General features: G+C 42.9%; 1 pseudogene; it reads left to right on the top strand.

Annotated features, from left to right (window-relative positions):
* The window catches only part of LOC116324646, a 40,111-nt pseudogene extending 19,144 nt beyond the window's left edge, over positions 1 to 20,967 (top strand).
* Positions 20,968 to 23,194: the final 2,227 nt, after the last annotated feature.

Genomic DNA, 23,194 nt, shown 5'->3' with positions numbered 1-23,194 from the left:
AAAGTAGGACGCATTTGTCGCCACATTTTGAGTACTCTTTGAATTCGGACAGCCTTCGTCGGCGTCGCCGTGACGTCATTGCCTCAAATATGGCATTGGCGCATCCTTCCCTGAATTCGGACACGACTAACCCTCAAATTCGCGGAAAAGTAGGACATATTTGTCGCCACATTTTGAGTGCTCTTTGAATTCGGACAGTCCTCGTCGCGTCGCTGTGACGTCATTGCCTCCAAATATGGCATTTTAAGCATCCTTCCCCTGAATTCGGACACAGCCAGTGTCTGTCTCTTGAATCCAAACTGGAAGCTGGCTCCATAGAAGAGGGGCCTGAAAACTGAAGGCTCTGCCTCCCATTCTACTTTAAAATACTCTAGGAACAACAAGTAAGCCTGCAGTGCAAAAGCAAAGAGATGATTTTGCTGTCAGAGGCCACAAGAAGATCATTTATAACCATAACTAAACTAATTTTTGTACTGTGATCAGCTCTGAAACCTGACTGAAACTCTTCAAAGAAGCCATTCCTCTGCAGATGATCTGTTAGCTGTTTGACAACTACTCTTTCAAGAATTTTTGATATGAAAAGGAGGTTAGATATTGGCCCATAATTAGCTAAGACCACTGGTTCTATAGATGGCTTTTTTGGAGTGGAGGGCCCACTCCTGAAGACCTTCTATGACTCTGTGGTGGCCTCAGCCATTTTTTATGGTGTGGTCTGCTGGGGAGGCAGCATCTCTGCTGGGGACAGGAAGAGACTGAACAGGCTGATCCGAAGGGCCAGCTCTGTTCTGGGAGGCCCTCTGGACCCAGTGGAGGTGGTGAGTGACAGGAGAATGGTGGCTAAGCTGTCATCCCTGATGGACAACATCTCCCACCCCATGCATGAGACTGTGAAGGCACTGAGCAGCTCCTTCAGTGGGAGACTGCGGCACCCACGGTGTGGGACGGAGAGATTTCGCAGGTCTTTCCTCCCCACTGCTGTCAGACTCCACAATAAAGACTTTTGCAGCTGATCAAACACACAAACCCACACATGTGCAATAAGACTGCTATATGTGCAATTCTTCTTCTGACGAAGTTGTATTTTTGTATTTTCCTACTCAGTTGTATATAGTATTTGTATTTCTATTTTATTCTATTGTATATATTATTCTATTCTATTTTATTCTATTGTACATAGTATTTTATTTTATTTTATTTTATTTTATTTTATTTTATTGCATTCCAGTGTTTTCTAATTTCTGCTACATAACTTTGCACTTTTGCTGTAACAAAACAAATTTCCCACCTGTGGGACTAATAAAGGCCATCTTATCTTATCTTATCTTATCTTATCTTAAGTAACAGTTTAACTACAGCCACCTTGAAGGCCTGTGGTACATAGCCGATTATTAGAGATAGGTTGATCATATTTAAGATTGAAGCATTAATTAATGGCAGGACTTCTTTGAGCAGTCTTGTAGGAATGGGGTCTAAAAGACACGTTGATGGTTTGGAGGAAGTAATTACTGAAGTTAACTCAGAAAGATTGATTGGAGAAAAAGACTCTAAATGAATACCAATGGTACTGGAAGTAGCTGTAGATAATGTTACATCTGTGAGATGATTATGAGTAATTTTTTTCTCTAATGGTTACAATTTTATTTGTAAAGAAATTCATGAAGTCATTACTAGTTAACGTTAAAGGGATGGCTGGCTCAACAGAGCTCTGACTTTTCGTTATCCCGGTCACAGTGTTGAAGAGAAACCTATGGTTGTTCTTATTTTCTTCAAACAGTGATGAATAGTAAGATGTTCTGGCTTTGCAAAGGGCTTTCTTATAAAGCAACAAACTTTTTCTCCAGGCTGAATAATGATCTTCTAAATTTGTGAAACGCCATTTCCTCTCCAGCTTATGAGTTATGTTGGGGAATTATACCAGGGAGCCAAATATAAAAAGCGCCACTGAACGACACAGGAAATTATTCCTGCCTGTGGCCATCTCCCTATACAACTCATCCACTTAACGCACTGTATACTGCAATAGCTACACCCTTTTTGCACATGCTCTTCTTTCTTATTCAGATATTTATCAATAAGTGACTTGTGTGTGTGTGTGTGTGTGTGTGTGTGTGTGTGTGTGTGTGTGTGTGTGTGTGTGTGTGTGTGTATATGTATATATGTGTGTGTGTGTGTGTGTGTGTGTATATATAAAATATTTTGTTTATTTATTTTTTTCATGAGACGAAAAACAGGGCGTTGTTGGAATGCTACTACGCAAATAACCCTGGCGGAAGGGGTTACATGAATAGGATGAGGGACCTATGGATTCTTGATACCCAACATCCACAATGACGGCGAAACAACTAGTAGCTCAGTGTTCCAACATTCGAAAGAAGGGACTGCTATCACAGCTAGAGATTGACGGTACAACATAAATGCTACGGCAAGGAGTTGTCAGGGACGCCAGGTCAGGGGAGATATCATCACCCCCACCGAGATTGGGTACACAGCCCCAAGTGCGATAGGAGAAGGATCGTTGATTGCGAGAGGAACTGACCTGAAAAATAGGATCATGGCCAAGCTTGAAACCTGGATCCTCCGTAGCCGGTTACCAAGATTACGTGAAGTACCCTCAGAAGGTCTGCTAGATGATGTTAATGCAGCACTACGGACGATACCTACAACCACAATTACCGACACTAACAAGCTGATCTACAGTACGGCAGCAGTGATCAGTGAGATGCTTGGCTACAAGTTGAACAGCCACAAGGGGCAGTACCCTCCATGGAGAAGGAGGCTAGAGGGCAAGATCAAAGTAGCACGGAGGGAGGTTAGCCAACTAACGGAGTTGCAGAAAGGCGCAACAAAGAAGGTGCATAAGAAATACAGCAAGCTGTCCAATACCTGAGGGCTTGGAAACTGCCAAGCAAAGACTCACAGCCTTGGCCAGCCGCTTGAGGAGGTACACCAGAGAGATAGAAGGCAGGAGAATAAACCAGCTGTTCTCCACAGAACCAGCAAAGGTGTACTCTCAGTGGCAAGGAACAATAAGAGAACAGCACCACCAAGGCTGGAGGCGGAGCAATACTGGAAGAGCATATGGGAGAAGGGCGCAACCCATAACGGCAATGCTCAGTGGCTAGTGGATCTGAGGGCAGACCATAGCGACCTCCTGAACAGGGTCCAGTAACCATCACAGTGGCAGATATCCAAGAAAGGGTCTCCAGTATGAAGAATTGGACAGCACCAGGGCCCGACATGGTTCACGCCTACTGGCTGAAGAAGCTGACTGCACTCCACGGCGTCTGGCAGCACAAATGAACCAGCTGCTAGACACCGGAATGGCTAACCGAAGGTCGGACGGTCCTGATCCCCAAGGACCCCAAGAAGGGACCGGTCCCATCCAACTACCGACCAATTACCTGCCTCAGTACTACATGGAAGCTCCTGTCAGGCATCATATCGGCTAAGATGAACAGGCACATGGGTCAATACATGAGTGGGGCACAGAAAGGATTGGCAAGAATACCAAGGCGCAAAACACCAGCTACTGGTAGACAGAACAGTCAGCCGAGACTGCAAGACCAGACTGACCAACCTATGCACTGCCTGGATTGATTACAAGAAGGCCTATGACTCAATGCCCCACAGCTTGATACTGGAATGCCTAGAATTGTACAAGATCAACAGGACCCTAAGAGCCTTCATCAGGAACTCAATGGGGATGTGGCGTACAACACTAGAGGCCAACTCCAAGCCCATAGCACAAGTCACCATCAAGTGCGGGATCTACCAAGGAGATGCTCTGTCCCCACTGCTGTTCTGCATAGGCCTGAACCCCTCAGTGAGATCATTAACAAGACTGGCTACGGATACCGACTACGGAGCGGAGCAGTTGTCAGCCACTTCCTGTACATGGATGACATCAAGCTGTAAGCCAAGAGTGAAGGAGACATCGATTCACTGATCCACACTACCAGGCTATACAGCAATGACATTGGAATGTCGTTCGGACTGGAGAAGTGTAGTCGGATGGTAACAAAGAGAGGGAAGGTAGTCAGAACTGAGGGGATTGAACTACCAGAAGGCAACATTGCAGACATAGAGGACAGTTACAAGTACCTGGGGATCCCGCAGGCGAATGGGAACCATGAAGAGGCCGCTAGAAAGGCTGCAACCACCAAATACCTGCAGAGGGTCAGGCAAGTCCTGAGGAGTCAGCTGAGCGGTAAGAACAAGATCCGGGCCATCAACACCTACGCCCTGCCCGTGATCAGGTACCCTGCTGGGGTAATAGGCTGGCCAAAGGAGGAGCTAGAAGCCACTGACTTCAAGACAAGAAAGCTCCTTACCATGCATGGAGGGTTTCACCCCAAGTCCAGCACCCTGAGGCTGTACGCTAAGCGGAAGGAAGGGGCCGGGGACTGGTGAGTGTCAGCACCACAGTCCAGGATGAGACAACGAACATCCAAGAATACATTGGGAAGATGGCCCCAACTGACCGAGTGCTCAGTGAATACCTCAGGCAGCAGAAACCCAAGAAAGAGGAGGAGATGAGGAACCATCATGGAAGGACAGGCCCCTGCATGGTATGTACCACCGGCAGATAGAGGAGGTGGCTGATATCCAGAAATCCTACCAGTGGCTGGACAAAGCTGGACTGAAAGACAGCACAGAGGCACTAATCATGGCAGCACAAGAACAAGCTCTGAGTACAAGATCCATAGAGGCTGGGGTCTATCACACCAGGCAAGACCCCAGGTGCAGGCTGTGTAAAGATGCCCCAGAGACAATCCAGCACATAACAGTAGGGTGCAAGATGCTAGCAGGCAAGGCATACATGGAACGCCATAACCAAGTGGCCGGGATAGTGTACAGGAACATCTGTGCGAGTATAACCTGGAAGTCCCAAGGTCAAAATGGGAGATGCCCCCAAGGGTGGTGGAGAATGACCGAGCTAAGATCCTGTGGGACTTCCAGATACAGACGGACAAAATGGTGGTGGCTAACCAACCGGACATAGTGGTGGTAGACAAACAGAAGAAGACGGCCGTAGTGATCGGCGTAGTGGTTCCGAATGACAGCAATATCAGGAAGAAGGAACACGAGAAGCTGGAGAAATACCAAGGGCTCAGAGAAGAGCTCGAGAGGATGTGGAGGGTGAAGGTAGCGGTGGTCCCGTGGTAATCGGAGCACTAGGTGCGGTGACTCCCAAGCTAGGCGAGTGGCTCCAGCAGATCCCGGGAACAACATCGGAGATCTCTGTCCAGAAGAGCGCAGTCCTGGGAACAGCTAAGATACTGCGCAGGACCCTCAAGCTCCCAGGCCTCTGGTAGAGGACCCGAGCTTGAAGGATAAACCGCCCGCAGGGGCGTGCTGGGTGTTTGTTTATATATATATATATATATATATATATATATATATATATATATATATATATATATATATATATATATATATACACATATAGATATATATATTTTGTATATATTGTGCTGTTTCTTACTTCTTGTATTGTCTGTCTTTGTTACTGTTTGTACTGGAACACTGTAACCAAAATAATTTCCCCTAGGGATCAATAAAGGATTCTGATTCTGAGTCTGATTCTGATTTGAGGCCTTATTTTTCACAGGAGCTACAGTATCCAGAGTCACACGTAGTGAGGAGGCAAAATTATTAACAGGATAATCAACCTCTGTTGGAGTAGCGTTCAGATAGCTGCTCTGCTCTATGTTGGTACAGGGCATTGAAGATGATAACAGTGGGTGGATTATATTCTTAAACTTAATTACAGCACTTCCAGAAAGACATCTACTGTGATGAAGTCTACTCTCCACTGCTGTGTAATGAATTATTGTAAAAAGGAAATGATCAGACAGGAGAGGGTTTTCAGGAAATACTGTTAAATGTTCAGTTTCTATGCCATATGTTAAAACAAGATCTAGAGTGTGGTTAAAGTGGTGGGTGGGTTCTTTTACATTTTGAGAGAAGCCAATTGAGTCTAATAACAGATTAAATGCCATGTTGAGGCTGTCATTTTTAGCATCTACATGGATTTTAAAATCACCCACAATAATAATTTTATCTGAGCTGAGCACTAAATCAGATAAAAAAGTCTGAGAAATCAGACAGACACTGTGTAAGGCCCAGGTGGACAATAGATGATTACAAATAAGACTGGTTTTTGAGTTTTACAGCTGGGGTGGACAAGGTTAAGCATCAGGCTTTCAAATGAATTAAAAGTCTGTCTTGGTCTTTGGTTGACTAATAGGCTGGAGTGGAAACATGCTGCCACACCGCCCCTTCGGCCTGTGCTTTGAGGTTTCTGATAGTTAGAATGACTGGGGTGTTGATTCATCTAAAATAATCATCCTGCTTTTAACCAGGTTTCTGCAGAGTAAATCATAAATTTGTTTATCAATTATTAAGTCGTGTACTAACAGAGACTTGGAAGAGAGAGACCTAACATGTAATAATCCACATTAGAGCAGGGCGATATGACCAAAAATATTTATCACGATATACATTTGAAAATTTGCGATAACGATATAACTGACGATATAATTGACACTAGACAAAATACTTTACAACTCCACAACTTTATTAGTGCAAAAAACCCCATCAATGTATTTTCACTTAAACAAGCAGCTGTTTTTTATGTGCATTAAAGTTATATAAAAATGTAACAGTGCAAATTCCTTGCTGACAGGCATTTCCAGTGGAAATTGGCCGACATATCCTCAGCATAACCATGTAGAATATCCACAAAACTTAAAAAGAGGTTATACACACACAATACAGTAATATTATGTTGAAGCACAGCACGTATCACTCCGCGATGAGGCCTGCCTCACGGTAGCCGTAATGCTCCGACAATCCATCAAGCAGTGCGGCTTCGTAACTTAGCAAAGTCGTACTGAAACATTTGACAGATTTTGGAGCACCATGTACTACATAAAATCGTTTCGAGGTCAGTAAACACAACCAGAACTCATACATAAGGCACACGGGATTATAAGGGGCACTGACGATTTTCAGAAAAATCAAAGGATTGATTTTAAGTGTGCCATATTTTCCAAACAACACAGTAATAACGGCGGCCCGTTAGCATGCTCTACCAAAAATAGTGCTTTGTTGTGTATCTGATGGACGAAAGCTAAACCAGTTCCACACCACTGAAGTTGCAGCATTTTTACAAACCAATTCTGGTTCATCCGTTTCATTTAACGATCCACTTTCGCTCTTCTCATTCTGCGTCGCCGCCATGTGCGTATGTAAACATAGGCACTGCGCATGCGCGTTTTACCCATATTCTATCGTGATATTTCATTTTCCTATCGTTGCCCAAAATTACACCGGTATTACCGGGAACAGTATGATATAGCCCAGCCCTAATCCACATTTCACTGTATTACTCTTTGGTGCAGATGTGGATACTGTATTGTTCTTTCTTTGTGATTATTTTATGTCTAAGTTGTTTATTGCTGGTTTTTAGTTTGTTTTTTGTCTGTTTGGGAGCTGACACAGTCTCTATGGAGATGGGTTTTGGGGGATAACAGGAGGAGAGGAGCTGCAAAGAGGCGTGTAAGACTGCAACTCTGCTTCCTGGTCCCAACTCTGGATAGTCATATTTTGGGGGGTTTAATAAATTTGGCTAGATTTCTAGAAATGAGAGCTGCTCCATTCAAAGTGGGATGGATGCCGTCTCTCCTAACAGTTCCTGTTAGGAGAGACGGCATCCAGGTTTCCTCCAGAAAGTTTCCCCATTATCTTTAGAGCCCACATCGTTTTTTTGGACACCACTCAGACAGCCAGCAATTTAAGGATAACATGCAGCTAAACATGTCACTCCCGGTCAGATTGGGGAGGAGACAAGAGAAAAAATACAGAGTCCAACATTGATTTGGCAAAGTTACACACCGATTCAATATTGATTTTAGTGACCTCCAGTTGACGTAACTGGGTGTCATTACTGCCAACGTGAATAATAATTTTACTTGTCTTCCCCTCCTCTTCTCTCCTCCTGTATTCTGTTGGCCGTGGTCACCATGGAGACAGACCTGTTGCTCTGTGCAAGGGAGGAGCTGCACATCATCGACATCCCTCTCTGTCTGTCACTGACTTCTGTGTAGCAGTAGAAAACAGACTGTGAATACTAAAAAACAAAGGTGCTATCACCTTGCCTAGCGTGGAGTCACCACACCTAGTACTCAGATTACCACTGTTACCTTCACCCTCCACATCTTCTCGAGCTCTTCTCTGAGCCCTTGGTATTTCTCAAGCTTCTTGTGTTCCTTCTTCCTGATGTTGCTGTCATTTTAAATCGCTACATCTATCACTATGGCTGTCTTTCTCTGTTTGTCTACCACCACTATGTCAGGTTGGTTAGCCGCCACCATTTTGTCCGTCTGTATCTGGAAGTCCCACAGGATCTTAACCTCGAGACTTCCAGGTCGTACTCGGCACAGATGTTTCTGTATACTATGCCGGCCACTTGGTTATTTCATTCCATGTATGCCCTGCCTGCTAGCATCTTGCTGTTATGTGCTGGATTGTCTCAGGGGCGTCTTTACACAGCCTGCACCTGGGGTCTTGCCTGGGGTGATAGACCCCAGCCTCTATGCTTGTTCCTGTGCTGCCATGATTTGCGCCTCTGTGCTGTCTGTCAGTCCAGCTTTGTCCAGCCACTGTGGTGCTGACACTAACTAGCCCCTGGCCTCCTACCTTAAGCTTAGCATACAACCTCAGGGCTTGAAGTTAGCCTCTAGTGTTGTCCGCCACATCCCCATTGAGTTCCCGATAAAGACTCTTAGGGTCCTGTTGATCTTGTATAGGTCTAGGCATTCCAGGATCCAGTTGTGGGGCGTCAAGTCATAGGCCTTCTTGTAATCAATCCAGGCAGTGCACAGGTTTGTCAGCCTAGTCTTGCAGTCTCGGCTGACTGCTTGGTCTACCAGTAGCTGGTGTTTTGCGCCTCTGGTATTCTTGCCTGTTCCTTTCTGTGCACCGCTCATGTACTGACCCATGTGCCTGTTCATCTTAGCCGCCATGATGCCCGACAGGCGCTTCCATGTGGTACTGAGGCAGGTTATTGGCCGGTAGTTGGATGGGACTGGTCCCTTCTGGGGGTCCTTGAGGATCAGGACCATCCGGCTTTCAGTTAGCCATTCCGGGTGTCTCTCGTCAACTTGCAGCTGGTTCATTTGTGCTGCCAGACACTCATGGAGTGCAATCGGCTTCTTTAGCTAGTAGGCGTTAACCATGTCGGGGCCTGGTGCTGTCCAACTCTTCATACTAGAGACCCTTTCTTGTATATTTGCCACTGCAATGGTTACTGGACCCTGTTAAGGCAGGTTGCTGTGGTCTGCTGTCAGATCCACTAGCCACTAAGCATTGCTGTTATGGGTTGCGTCCTTCTCCCATATGCTCTTCCAGTATTGTTCCATCTCCAGCCTTGGTGGTGCTGTTCTCAAATTGTTCCCCTGCCACTGAGAGTACACCTTGGCCGGTTCCATGTAGAACAGCTGGTGTTATTCTCCTGCATTCTATCTCTCTGATGTACCTCTTCAATCAGCTTGCTAAGGCTGTGAGTCTTTGCTTGGCAGTTTCCAAGGCCTCAGGTATTGGACAACTTGCTGTACTTCAGTCGTTCTGCAGCTCCGATAGTTGGCTAACCTCTCTCCGTGCTACCTTGATGCCTCCAGTCTCCTTCAATGCAGTTACAGCTGCATTGTTTGACAATGAAATAAACAACTAAACAATTTTGATATTCTTTTTGTTTTGTTTTTTCCCTTTGGCTCTATTACAGTGGTATTACATTACACTACACAATAAGTTCAGAGACTGTAAATAATAGGAGACATTATTAGTTTAAGCTGCAGCTGCAGACCAAGACAATACAGTGTAAGTGTTATTCCAGAAGTGTCTCTTAGCTGACAGCTCTGTGAGGCTTAGGGCATTTCCACAAAGATGTGCAGACAGTTTTTTCTCTTCCAAGGAAGTTTGTGTTTAATAAGGTTTGAAATAATTGTTCCTGTCAAGCGAAGCTCTCAATACTCAAGCTCTCAAAAATCTCTCTAGCGTCATACGCTAGAGAGATTATTTGAGGTTACATCAACACACATAATTGAATGCACTCATACCATTGTTATCCTCCACATAGCTAAGAGACCTTTGCTAGAAAGCAACAAAAATGAATCTCTAGTTACAATTGTGGTTTGGCAACACTTTAATGATTTTAAACCCACTGCATCTACCCCTGACTGTCACCTCTGTGTTTGTATGTGATTGAGAAATGCAGAAATAAACTAGACCAGGCATAAAAACTATGGCTTTGGATTATGGATACTCTTATCACATTTAATGATTCAGTATCTTTGATTCAGTTGTAAACATTGCACAAGCTATTACTCCACTTTCCCCACCACTCTTCAAACTACTTTCACAGTCAGTTAGAGGTCGACTGAAACAAATCTTTAATGGCAAATGCTGAAATGTTGTTCTTTGAATGCTGCCATCATTAACCATTACTTATAAAAGCTGTGCTTATTTGATAATTGAAGAATGTTGTTTTGATGATGATGGCCGCAATCATGTGTCCAACAGGGAAAGTCTTACCCATTCAAAGGTTCCTTGCCTCCCATTTGGAACCCCATCACTTTGATGGACTTCAACAACCTCTTTAGAACAATGGATAAGATGGGCGAGGAGGTAAAGCAGTTCTCATTACTAATGAGTATTCATATTAATACACATTATAGTTTGGTTTACTGGACAGCTTGCACACCTGCTACATGCCTGACTCATGTTGAACATCGTCCTTCATTCCAGATTCCCAGAGAGGCTCCCTGGAGAGCTCCCCATGCTGAGGAGTGGGACAAGATGACCATGCAGGAACTCTTTGAAAAACTCTGCTGGACCAGGTAACATGTTCAAAATGTTTCCCCTTTGTGCAGAGAATAGGTCTAGCTATTCATCCTGTTATCTCTAAACGTTTATATCCAGGGTAAAGTTTTATTGTTAAATCACATGACACAAGTGTTGAAGTTGGTCTCTAACAAAAGAAATGTCATTTTATTTTCTGATATCTCATATCAGTCAGTGAGGCTGGCTGGTGGAGTGCTAGGTTATAAGTTATGTTAGCAACCTCAGTTACTAAGGTTTCATGGGTGCAGCATTCTGCACAACAGACTTGGCATAAAATGCTAGAATCCCACACACTGAAGCTGGAAGTAAAATTAACGCTCTTTGGTTAATTTTGGTTAATTGGCTAATTCCAATAAAATGATCCAAAAGGCTCCAACACTACAGTCACAGTTAAGAGGTCCAGTTCAGTGACTCAAACTTGCAGAGGTGGAAATTGTTACAGCTACCTGTGTCAGCACTAATGAGAATAATAATCCCATTAGTGCATCCCTTCAAGAACTTTGAAAACTGATGCTGAAGGTAGTAGTTGTTTCATAGAGGTTTCTGGTGGAGAAGCTTCAGTATATGATGTGCTGTGAGTGAGAATGTTTTTCATAATCTAATTACGGTGTAAATTTAAAATATGCAGCTTATAAAAGTAAATGACAACAGTCCTGCACTAATTAAATGATTGTACTGCTCCAGTGTTTGAATTAATCCTGTCATTTATCCTATATTAAAATAAAATAAAACTTTAGTTAAACTTTGAAACTACTCAAATGTACATTACATGCAAGTCTCTGCTGGAAAAGTAGGATAAGCAAACAGGAATCCCTGACATGGTGATTTATTTGTGCTTTGTTCACACTCTTACAGAATATAAAGAATGTGATCGGGGTACATGCAGTATTTAAAGACTTCTTACCTTCCATGTAATCTCTCCCAGAACTGCTCGTCGCTTCGCCACACTGTTTGTCAACTTGATCGTGACCGCTGAACCCCACGAGGTGTCGGCTCTCTGGTTACTCTGGTACGTCAAACAGTGCGGAGGAATAATGAGGATCTGCTCCACCACCAATGGAGGACAGGTATGTCTGCACATATATACCTGTCTGAACAAACAGAATACTCTCTCGGCATGCCAAGAAGTGGACTTGCGTTCTTTGCCTCTCACACAGATTCATTCAGTGATTCAAAGGAGCAGTGTGAATGTCAGAGGGAGATCCCTCACAGCCCAGTCTCCTAAGTCTGCCCTGAATAAGATGCTGTCCACACAAAAGATGTTTTCTTGGAATACTCAGGGCGTCTTTTCTGCTGCCGTTCCTCAAGCTGAGGGGCCTTGTTGCCATAGCCACTCAGGCTTTGGTAAACAAATGACAAATAGTAGTGCAGTTGGCTCTGTGACCCCTTCCTGTTTGCTTCACATTTAAAGCTTGCACGCCTTGTGATTGGTGCATACATAGGGGTGTTCAGGGCTCTAGAGTGCGACCAAAATTTTTCAGTGGTGTGACTAAAAAAAACTGTTCGGGTAACCAAAAAAAAAAAACAATCTCTGCAACTCTCCGTGTGGTCAACAACAGACACACATTATGCCCCTATCGTGGACTAAACCAATCAGAGATAGTCAGGGGTGGGACCTCTGTGATTGGCTGTGGTCCAGTTGAAAATGCAGGTGGAAGAGAGAGGTGAGTAGCTTGAATAAAGCGATATCGATTCATTAACGGATTCCACACAAAGACGTAAACACAGAGCGGACCCGAAGCATCAGAATCAGCTTTGTCTTTCTCGACTTTCTCACCCGACGGCCCGTAGACGGACACGCTGTTGGAGCTCACTGAGCCCACCGTCCGCGCTGTGTTTACGTCTTTTTTGCGCTAATTCTGAGCTGCAGGTTTTGTCTCTCTCCAACCAAAATTCGCCGAGCCAGCAGCAAAAGAAGCAGCAAACTACGCTTGACATTTGATCAATGTCGTCATGAATTCCCCTCTTACTTTTGCTGTTTTGCTTCCACCACGATAAAAATCACACTTCATACACAGCTCTCTGTGTGTACTTCAAGAACAGTTTCCCGTCTCAAATCTCTGTTTTCTGCATTTTTCATTAGCTTATTACCCACCAGTCTACCGTTGTTTACAGCGCTGTCGGTCGCTGTCTTTTTCTTTTCTTTCTTTTTTTTCACTTAAATGACCTCGGACAAGAAAGCCTAATTTCTGCTGTTCAATACTGAAGAAATTTAAACTTTTTAAAATTATGCAAAATTACAGAATATTGCAGAATATTTTTAAGGTTATCTGCTATAAAAAGTCAGGTCAGAAAAGTCTCCTTCATGTTTTTCTGTGTTTTATTCTCAGTTACTTTCACACAAAGGCATCTGCTGTGATGTTCACAATTCTGATGATTATAATATTTCTGACTGTCTGAGGCTAAATTGAATCCAATCAGGACTTTAAGAACCGGAATCGAATGGAATATAGAAATCATTGATGATACCCAGCCCTGGTGAGCAGCTTAGGCCTGACAGAAGTGGATGTAGCTGTGGGTAATAAGAAAAGATGAAAAGAACTATTGATAACTTTTTTGTTAAGTTAAAGCCTGATCCGTCTGAAATTCATAGCCAGCTCTGACACGGTGCCATCAATCTTTGAATGCTGAAAAAGCACAGTGTATACAGAAAACACATTATATGCTGCAATAAATGCACTGCCCAAGTGTCCCCTCTCCCCACTGCCTTTCTGCAGCATGCAACAGCAAACAGGTTGTCAGAGGAGCCAAGATGATGATTAAGTTTAACATTTTCTACAATATTGACAAAGCACTTTAAGCACAAGTTTGTGAGTTAATAATTTAGAAATGAATATTGTCTGTATGGACTTCCCCCCCCAAAGAAAGTGCACATGTAAAACTGCAGTTTGAAACATTTGAGTACGCCTAACTTTTGTGCCGGTGCGCCTAGGTGCGCCCATGGCAAAAAGTTAGTCTAGAGCCCTGGGGGTGTTTGAAGTATTTACACATAGTTATCTTAAACATATGGATATGCAAATGGTATGCATTGCTTCCAGTGCAGCTCTCCTGCAAAACTTGTCTTTAATCAAACAAGACAAGCACAGGCTCACCTCGTTTCACCGCCCGGGACTGATTTAGGTTTAGCTCGTGCTTTCACAGCGACTGCTCGACAAATTCATCCAAATGCCACAGAGGAATGCACACAATGTGTTTCTGGTCAGGGATGAGAGAGATGTTGACACTAACCACATGGAAAAGGTCAGCACTGATTTAGTTTCGTATATCGGAGCTTTGACAGCCCAAACCTCTCTCCGCCTCCTCACTATCATCTTCATCATTCAACATTTGCTGGCCTGGCTTTATGAACGTGTTTCTTTTGAAATAAGATGCAGAAATTTGTAATGAAGGAAATGAAGGTGGACTGAGGATAACCGGTGCGTAACACCAGGATAAATCAGGGGATTTTATCGGCTTCATTCCAAAATGGGAGTTTATTAGCCTTCCTTAGGGGTACCCAGAGGGGGATCAGAGTCACTTCCACCCAATATAAATAGAAACCAGTGTTGCTGCATCTGCTCTCCCTGTTGGTGGTCACTGAACTCTGCTCTCTTTGTGTCTCAAGGAGAGGAAGTTTGTAGGGGGTGCGAATCAGGTGACTCAGTGCATGGCGAGGGAGCTGGGAGACCGAGTGAAGCTGCAGTCTCCAGTCTACAGGATCGACCAGACCGGAGACGTGGTCGTGGTGGAGACCGTGGACAAGCAGACCTACAAGGTGAGTTGAGTATATCACCAGCATTTCCTTTGAAGCACTATTCTTTAAGGACACTTTTTATGTCTTTCCTTACATATTCTGCTATAGTCAGGAATATAATATCGAGCTGAAAGTGAGCATTTAAAGTCCATTCTAGTAAATATTTGAGGAGCTCGATTAATGTTTATTAATAGTATCTAGCACCAAATAATCTCAAAGGTTACAACAAGATGGAGAGAAACCTAAGTATTCCACCTTTGAGCAGAACTTGGCGACAGTGAGGATAAAGTAAAGAGAGGAAAATAGAAGAAAGGCGCTCAGGGCATCTCTGACCAGGGAACAGTTTCCACTTTGCCTCAGTCTGTTTAAAATGAGCTTTGGCCCAGAAATGATGGCGATGTTTCACCATCATGTTCACATGATAGAGCTTTAACCTGTATTTGTGAACAGTACAGTGTTCATAGACAGTGATTTCCAGAAGTGTTCCCGAGCCTTCCCAGTGATTTCATGAGAATCATGCCTGCTTTTAGTTCAGTGATGCAGCAGGGCCCAAAGATCATGGGCGTCCATTATTGATTGTCAGCCTTATCCTTTGCACACAGAAATTCCTCCAGATTCTTGGAATGTTTTGATGATATTATGTCTTTTCAGTTTTATGTTGAGGAACATTTTTCTGAAATTAATCCACAATTTGTAGACACAGTTTTGGATTTTTTTTTTTGCAGAGCATCTCTGAGATGCTCTTTTTATAGCTGGTCATGTCACTTTGCGACATGTCACTGCCATCAAATTCAAAGTGAGCTTTTTGTTTCTGTAAATGGTAATAGTAATTTTCTAATATTTTTCTGTATAATGTTGTGAATAAAAGATGGCTTTCTGAGATCGGCAAGTCACTGCATTCTGTTTTCATTTACAGTTTACACAGTGTCACAACTTTTCTGAAACTGGGTTTGTAGACACAATTGATTAGTTCAGTCCAGTGGTTCCCAACCTTCAAATGGCCACAGGACACAAATAGTCAGAATGACTTTGCTTATATGGATAAATCACCGTTAAGAATCTAATAATATAATGAATAATGACGCTACTCTTATGTTTCAGTAGATTCTGAATGCAGGACTTTCATTTTAAAGTGCCTGGTACTGCAGCCATGTTTCAAATAACTGTTATAGTGTTTGTTTGATTTTTTTATGTATTAGGAAATGAAACAGATGCTATATTTATACACTACATAATGTGAGATAATGCAGTCTTAATATGAAACATCCATGTATCTGTAAAACAGTAACTGCTTCACAGTGTTACAAACTTCACTGGCCTGCTGCTCTTTGGCTGCCATCTACTGGCTGCTTGGAAAAAATGCAGTTAAAATGTACATGATCTGTGTTACTTTGTTGATTAGGTTGATTGTTTTCATTTATGGTCACAGGGTCCATCGCAATGAATTATGGGACAGCATTTTCTCATCTCCTTTCATAAAGGATAGTCCAGCGTATCCTATATTAAAGGAAGTATTGAAGCTCCTTTCCTTAGTATTTGGAGAACTGGAACAGCTCTTACTATAGCTGATGATTGCTATGCAGATACTTCTGGGTCACATCTATTAGTTAGAAACGGACTATTGGAACGCACTCTGTACTGTCTCTGTCTCTGTGTTAGGCCAAGTATGTGATCGTGGCCACACCACCTGCTCTGAATCTGAAGATGCACTTCAACCCTGAGCTGCCCCCGCTGAGGAACCAGCTGATCAACCGTGTTCCCATGGGCTCTGTCATAAAGTGCATGGTCTATTACAGAGAGAACTTCTGGAGGAAAAAGGGTACGCAGGAAGTGAAAACAAAGAGAGAGCGAATGCTGTTCAAGATGATGCCATTTCTAACATTTTATTGTGTCACCAGGTTACTGCGGCAGCATGGTGATAGAGGAGGAGGGCGCTCCCATCGGCTTCACCCTGGATGACACAAAGCCTGATGGGACTGTACCTTGTATTATGGGGTTGGTAAAGAGCTTTAAACAGTTCTCTGTAATTGTGTATACTTTATATTATGCTTCCATATTGTACACCACATCGCCAAAAGTATTTACCTGCCGCAGGACAGCTTTCAGACCTGAGTTATAACTATGAACGTGATCTTTTCTATCCTCCTTAGACCAGTCAGTGACCCCCTGGTAACCATCTGTCAGTAGGGAAAATGTGTATTTGTCCATGATTGGCTGGCAAGTTGTTGCTGGAGGTTGCCAAATAGCGCTAAGTGATATCAGCAGTCCCAAAGAAGTATACAGTGCTGCACCATGATGCATGCTTTAGACACCATTAGGTTGGAATACACATTTTTTTTCACTAGCAACCTGTGATTATCAGAGGGTTACTGATTGGCCTGTAGGCCTGTGTGTCAGCTTTACCATCTGACTCTGACCTAGTATTCTAGCATGAGATCCTACAAGAATTTCCACACTGTGTAGGACTTGTGCTTAAATGGAGCTAAACACAAGTGATAAAGTCATCCAACCATCCACACATCTGGTCATGTAGTGTTTTCTCTTTTCATTCTCCCCCCAGATTCATCCTTGCCCGCAAGTGCAGAAAGCTCTCAAGCCTGTCCAAGGAAGAAAGGTAGACACCAGTGGGCAGAGATGGAAAAAAACTCTCACAAGCCGTGAGATCAGTTTAATCCCAACTCCTGTGTTGTTGTGTTTAGGTTGAGAAGGATCTGTGAGATCTACTCCAAAGTGCTGGGCACAGATGAAGCTTTGCATGTGAGTTTGGGTGCAGAGTGGCACACAGTCATGTGGATACTGTGGAATCGCTTGACTGACTGCTCATGTGTCTGCTTGTTTCCTGCAGCCGGTGCACTATGAGGAGAAGAACTGGTGTGAAGAGGAGTACTCTGGAGGCTGCTACACAGCCTATTTTCCCCCAGGAATCCTTACTCAGTTTGGCAGGTGAGTCTCTCTCTCACACGTGTACACATAAAAAAAAAATAAACATAAATATGAAAGTGTGATCTTTTCATTTCAATTGACTTAATTTATTTGAATGTGTCAGCTGCTGGATATTAATGGCTAATATATTGTAGCAGGCTCAACCGGCCAACTTGCCTAAAGAAGGCCCCTGGAGATTTGAAAGACTTTGTGTGGGGTGATGGGGTTGTCGGGGACGACTGACCCCTTCAGGTGCGGGCTATGTAGAGGGCTAGGTGGAGGGGCCGCTGGCCCAAGGGCTTACGGGCCTCTATACCTGATGTTAATGTTTCTAAGTTGTAGCGTTGTAACGGCTGCTACAGTTATCATGTGTTGATTTGCCATTGCTGTTGTTAGTATGTAACATTACTGTAGCTGTGTGTTCTGTGTTTAGTGTGGCTGGCGGAGCACTGTGATTTAGAATGCTGTGTCCGTTTACCACCTCTCACTACTGTTGTGTGTGTGAAGGGGCGTTCCTAATAAAAGGCTGTGCTTCCTGTAGCTTAGCGGTGAGGCTAGCGCAGGAACAGCAGGTTGAAACAGAAGTCTCTGTCTCCTACTTCTCCTGAGCTCACCACAATATGTTTCAGCAGGATTTGTGCTTATTTCTGCAAATCAGCGCCACTCGTACTCCATAAAATGAACCTGCCTGCCTGTGCACGGTTCCAGAGGGAACTCACTGAGATCACAACACTTTGTGTGACACGGATAATTATGTTTACCACACAAGCAATACTGTGATCTCATAATTCATCTTTTGTAAAGAAACAAACTGACCGGTCCTGTTGAGGCATTCCTAACTGAATGGTGTTATTGCAGTGTTTTACTCCATTTCATGGTTTTATTGGAGTGTGAACAAATGAATGAATTTTCAGTACAGCAGGACGTGTCCCCAGGATTTGCCCATCAAATCTATAGCTGTACACACACATCAAACACAATCCAGTGCCGTAGCTGTTTGCAGGTGTCTGATAGATTGCAGCATTTATTAGTCAAAGCTGCTTGTTGCACAGATCCTGGTGCATATGTTCACTATTAGAGTTTTGTTAACCTCCATATGAAAAAACTGAAACTGCTTGTTAATCGTCATGGGGACCATATTTCATGTGTAAATGTCCTCACCAGATGTACAAATGTGTTCTCACTCACAATGAAAAGTAAGCTAGAGTTGGAAACCTAACATTGTGCTTTTTTATACAGAGTAACTTGTTTCACATACCGGGTGGCCCTGCAAGAAATAGAGTTAAAGCAAAAGTCCTTTCTTTGGTTCTTCTAACATTGAGCACAGTGGGGGTGGGAAGATTAACCCAAAGGAAATGCACTTTATGTGTTATATAATCCCATATTGCTCTTATTCAGGTGAGATAATATTTTTAAGTGAAGCGAATGCATGCTAAACCTTAACGGTCAGTACAATGCTGGTGCATACATTAAAAATAAAACAGTGTTTAAAGCTTGTAAATCAGTTTAACCTCTGAAGCTTCTCCTGTTTCTCTCTTTTTGCTCTTCAGAGTGCTGAGAGAGGCGGTGGGCAAGTTGTACTTTGCGGGCACAGAGACGGCCACCGAATGGAGTGGCTACATGGAGGGGCCGTACAAGCTGGAGAGAGAGCAGCCAGAGAGGTCAGAGAGCATTAAAGTACCTGCTTTTCACTGCTACGTGGTAGCAAATACCAGTTCTTACCAGTTTAAACACACTTAGAGGCAGGTTACTTATATATACCAGGTGGAAACCACTTAAATGATGCAGCTGGCACACCTAGTAGTCACACCTCAGCTTGCTCCTGGTGAGTCAGCACATAGCTAGTTCTCAGAGTCTGAGGTGAGCTCAGCCAGCAGTGCTGGGGGTCAGCTGATATCAAATCATGACATCCCCTCTCATTTATGTCTGAGCACAGCTGACTGAAACAAACCATAGAATCACACTGGTCCTCCCCACTCAGTCTTCTTACTTAGAAGCTAAATCTCTCTAAAACACTCGCCTGCTGCTTGCAGTTTGTCCTTCTTCCAAGGCATTAACATTAGGTGTGGTTTCCTAAGATACTCCTCCCTGTGTTCATGTTCCTCCATGTTTCTTAGCTCTGCTGCAGATTAGGTCAGTTACAGTAAAGGCCAGTAAAGTCTGAGTAGACTAACATCACCCAAACTCAAATGTGTATCATGTTTGAAATTTAGACTGTAAATTTTGATAAGTCCTTGACTGACACCACCAATGTCTTTTCGCAGGTCATGTGTGCGATGGGTAAACTCCAACCTAATCAGATCTGGCAACCTGAGCCTGACAACGATGTAAGAGAAGTCCTCATACACCAAACTACAAGTTGGCTTTTGATAAAAAATGAACAATCAGTGGAGAAACACTCTGAAATCTCTGGTCATGAATCCAAAACACTGGGCTTAAACAGCACTCTGACGCATATTTAGAAGTGGACATTTAGAAGACGGTCTGTTGCAAGCGTCAAAAATTTAAGACCAAATTCCCAAAGTGTGGCAGAATACAACATACCACATGAAATCACGCTGAACAAAAGACTGCAGAGAAAAAATGGATGATTTATGAACTTCTATTTTAATGTCTTTTTGTTATGTATTTTACCATAAATGATACTGTGAAAAAGATCATCCTGTAATAAATGAGAAAAAAACTACCAGGGGAGACCATAATGTTTCTTGGGGTTGTAAACCAAGAGAGGTCATTTTCTCCCTAGCTTTCTATACAATCATTTGCAAGCAGAAGAGTTGCCCCCTGCTGGTCATTTTTAAAAAAAAATGCAGGTTAAGACACCTATGCATTGTTTACACATTTTGGACCCAAGATTACATAAGTTGCATATTGCCAAATCATCTATCAAGTATCTAGTTAATATCATGCACATGAAAAAAGCAGATATCATCATTCCCTCTGTCCTACAGGAAGTCCTGGCACTCCCATTTGTCACCACCTTCTGGGAGAGAAACCTGCCTTCGGTTGATGGTTTCCTCAAGTTCTTAGGAGTCTCCACATTCCTGTCTGCTGCTGCCGCAGCTGGCCTGGTGGCCTACAAGAAGGGCATCATCCCCCGGAGTTAAACCACCCTGTCATCTCACTCCTCCACATCTCAAGGGAACACGTCTCAATACACAGTTGTGTACTTCTAGCGCACTACTTTATGGGCCCAAACTACAGAGTAGTGACCTACATAGGGCAGAGGCGGAGCCAGACATTTTATACACCCGGGGCTTAGCCCTAAAGGGCAGTATGCATGTGGGATGGCGGGGGGGTTAGAAATGACTGAAAGATTTATTAGGCTGTGTTGAGTTTTGTTAAAAAAAGAATCACTTCATATAGGAAAAAAATATATATCACATATGCAGGACACCTTAAACTAGTTTTTTAATTAAGCAGCAAGGCAGAACAAAATCAGGGCTGTATCAAGACACGAGGACTAAACCCCAGTTCAACCAGACCCAGAACTGATCCGGAATTAAAACAGGACTACAACAGTGCAAAATCAGGACTACTTAGGACTTGGGATGATAGTAGCAGAATGGAATCGTCTGGAGTTTTCTTTTTAATTAACAATAAACTTAGTGTATATGTACTCCTAAATTTGATGAAAGTGATAAAAAATAGACAGCTCTCTGTCTTTATTCTGACATTTAACTAATTCAAAAGATATTTCAATATTTATTTATCTAAAACAAAAAAAGTTTACTCTAAATTGATGTTTAACAAAAAAAATGTTTTTATGTTTTCTCCCTAAAGTGTATGTAAATATCTGGTTTCAACTGTGAATATACTGTTGTGTATTGAAATTCCTTGTTTTGCATAGAAATATACTGAACAACATATAAAGCATAATGTATAAGTAACATTTACCTGAGTTTTTTCTTTGAAAGAAGCCCCTTATGTCCATTGTTGTGTTCATCAGTACATAACTGAAACCGGTTTAGAGTGCTTTATTTAGCCGTGGAGGGTAACAACTGAAAATATGAAATAAACACACATGTAAGATAAGACTCTAAAAAAACAGCATTGCTGTTCGGCTTTTCATTTCGCCAAGAGCAAGTAACGTAATATGGGTCAAGTGATCAGTTTGATATCAATCAAAACCGTCATATTTACATTATTTGTAGAGTACGAATGATTTGCTTTGGTACCTGGTCAAACTTAAGCTCTCCTCTGTCTGCCTGGCTGCACTTCTCCTACAGCAAACTCGCAGGCAGCAGCTTCTCCCCCCTCGCTTACATAAGTGCAGTGCCCAGTCGCCTAGTGCCTGAGCTCGGATCATACCAAAATTAGGGGGAATTTACGACTGTGCGCTATGTGCTTCTGTAACTATTACTATCCCATACACTGCCAATGTTAGGTTTATATTGTTGGATTGTCATTTATGCTTAGAAACATATACTCATATATGCTTAGAGGTATATAATCAATTGCATAATAATAGAGGTCTGATCCTTAGTAGTCTGCAAAGACTCTGTGTGCCTTCCAGAGTGTTCTGGCATGCACACACATCCTAAGGTCATGAGAGAGGTTGTACCTTCTCTTACTGATTTATGGTATAGGAGGACACCTACTCTGTATCTGTTTTAGTATAAGAGCCCTTTGTTTTGGTGGACCGGTAGACTCCTGGTACCGGCTTTTTAAGGAGGCGTTCACAGGGCCATATCTTGATACATACACACACACACACATACCTACATGACACACAGACAAGGTATTCTTTGTTCACATGTATGCCTATGTAAGATGTCATATGTTAATGAACCTATGCATATTCATGTAACCACAATAAAGAGTGGTGCTATGGGGGAGCTAACTGAGTGGGGTTCGAGCGGCAGGAACAGCGCTCGTCTCAGGCATCTCCCTCGTGCACGAGATTACCCAAAGAGCTCTGGTGACTTGCGTCTTGTTTTTGCCACTGTAGTAGAATTGTCTTGGCGTTCCAGCAATAGGTTAATGCCAGATGAACCTATCAGCCAATGAAATCCACTGTGTCGGTTATATGTGCGTTTATAAAAGTTGCCATGCTTACTGTGTGTATGAGTCTCGCGTGCTTTGGTGAGCATGCATTTGTGAGCGCGTTGTTGTCAAAGTTTTTGCACAAAGTGTGCGAGTGCGTGTGCATGAGTTTCCACTGTGTGTCTAATTACCTCTGCTGTTTTTAGGTGCTGATTTATTCTGGCCAAGCAGCCATAGCTGTTTGATGAAATCCAGTGACTTCAGAAGAGAAAAGAGCACCTAAAGTGAGTTGGTACTGCGTGAAATGGGCAAAGTTGTTTCTCTTAAATTTAAATTTTATTTAGATCCCAAAGCCCAAATTATGTGCCCTAATATGAAATTACTGAATTCATATAGCTAGTTATCTCCTTCATGGTAACTCCTTTCATATAAATCCTCTGTTTAAACTATAGTAAGTCGTAGGTATCAGCAAATATGGCCACCAAAAATTAAGACAGTGCCAGTCTAAGTACTGAACCCATAAATTTAATTGGTAATCCATAAACTAATGGTGATAGTAATGATTATTATAAAGAATAATTAAACACTTCTCAGTTATAGTTCCTTGTTGTTTTAACTCCTTACCCCCTTGTATAAATCGGCCAGGAT

This window comes from Oreochromis aureus, linkage group 16 (assembly GCF_013358895.1).
Source record: "Oreochromis aureus strain Israel breed Guangdong linkage group 16, ZZ_aureus, whole genome shotgun sequence".
Classification (NCBI taxonomy): Eukaryota; Metazoa; Chordata; class Actinopteri; order Cichliformes; family Cichlidae; genus Oreochromis; species Oreochromis aureus.
Note: the sequence above shows the minus strand (reverse complement) of the source record. Positions and strands in the feature narration are given on the sequence as shown.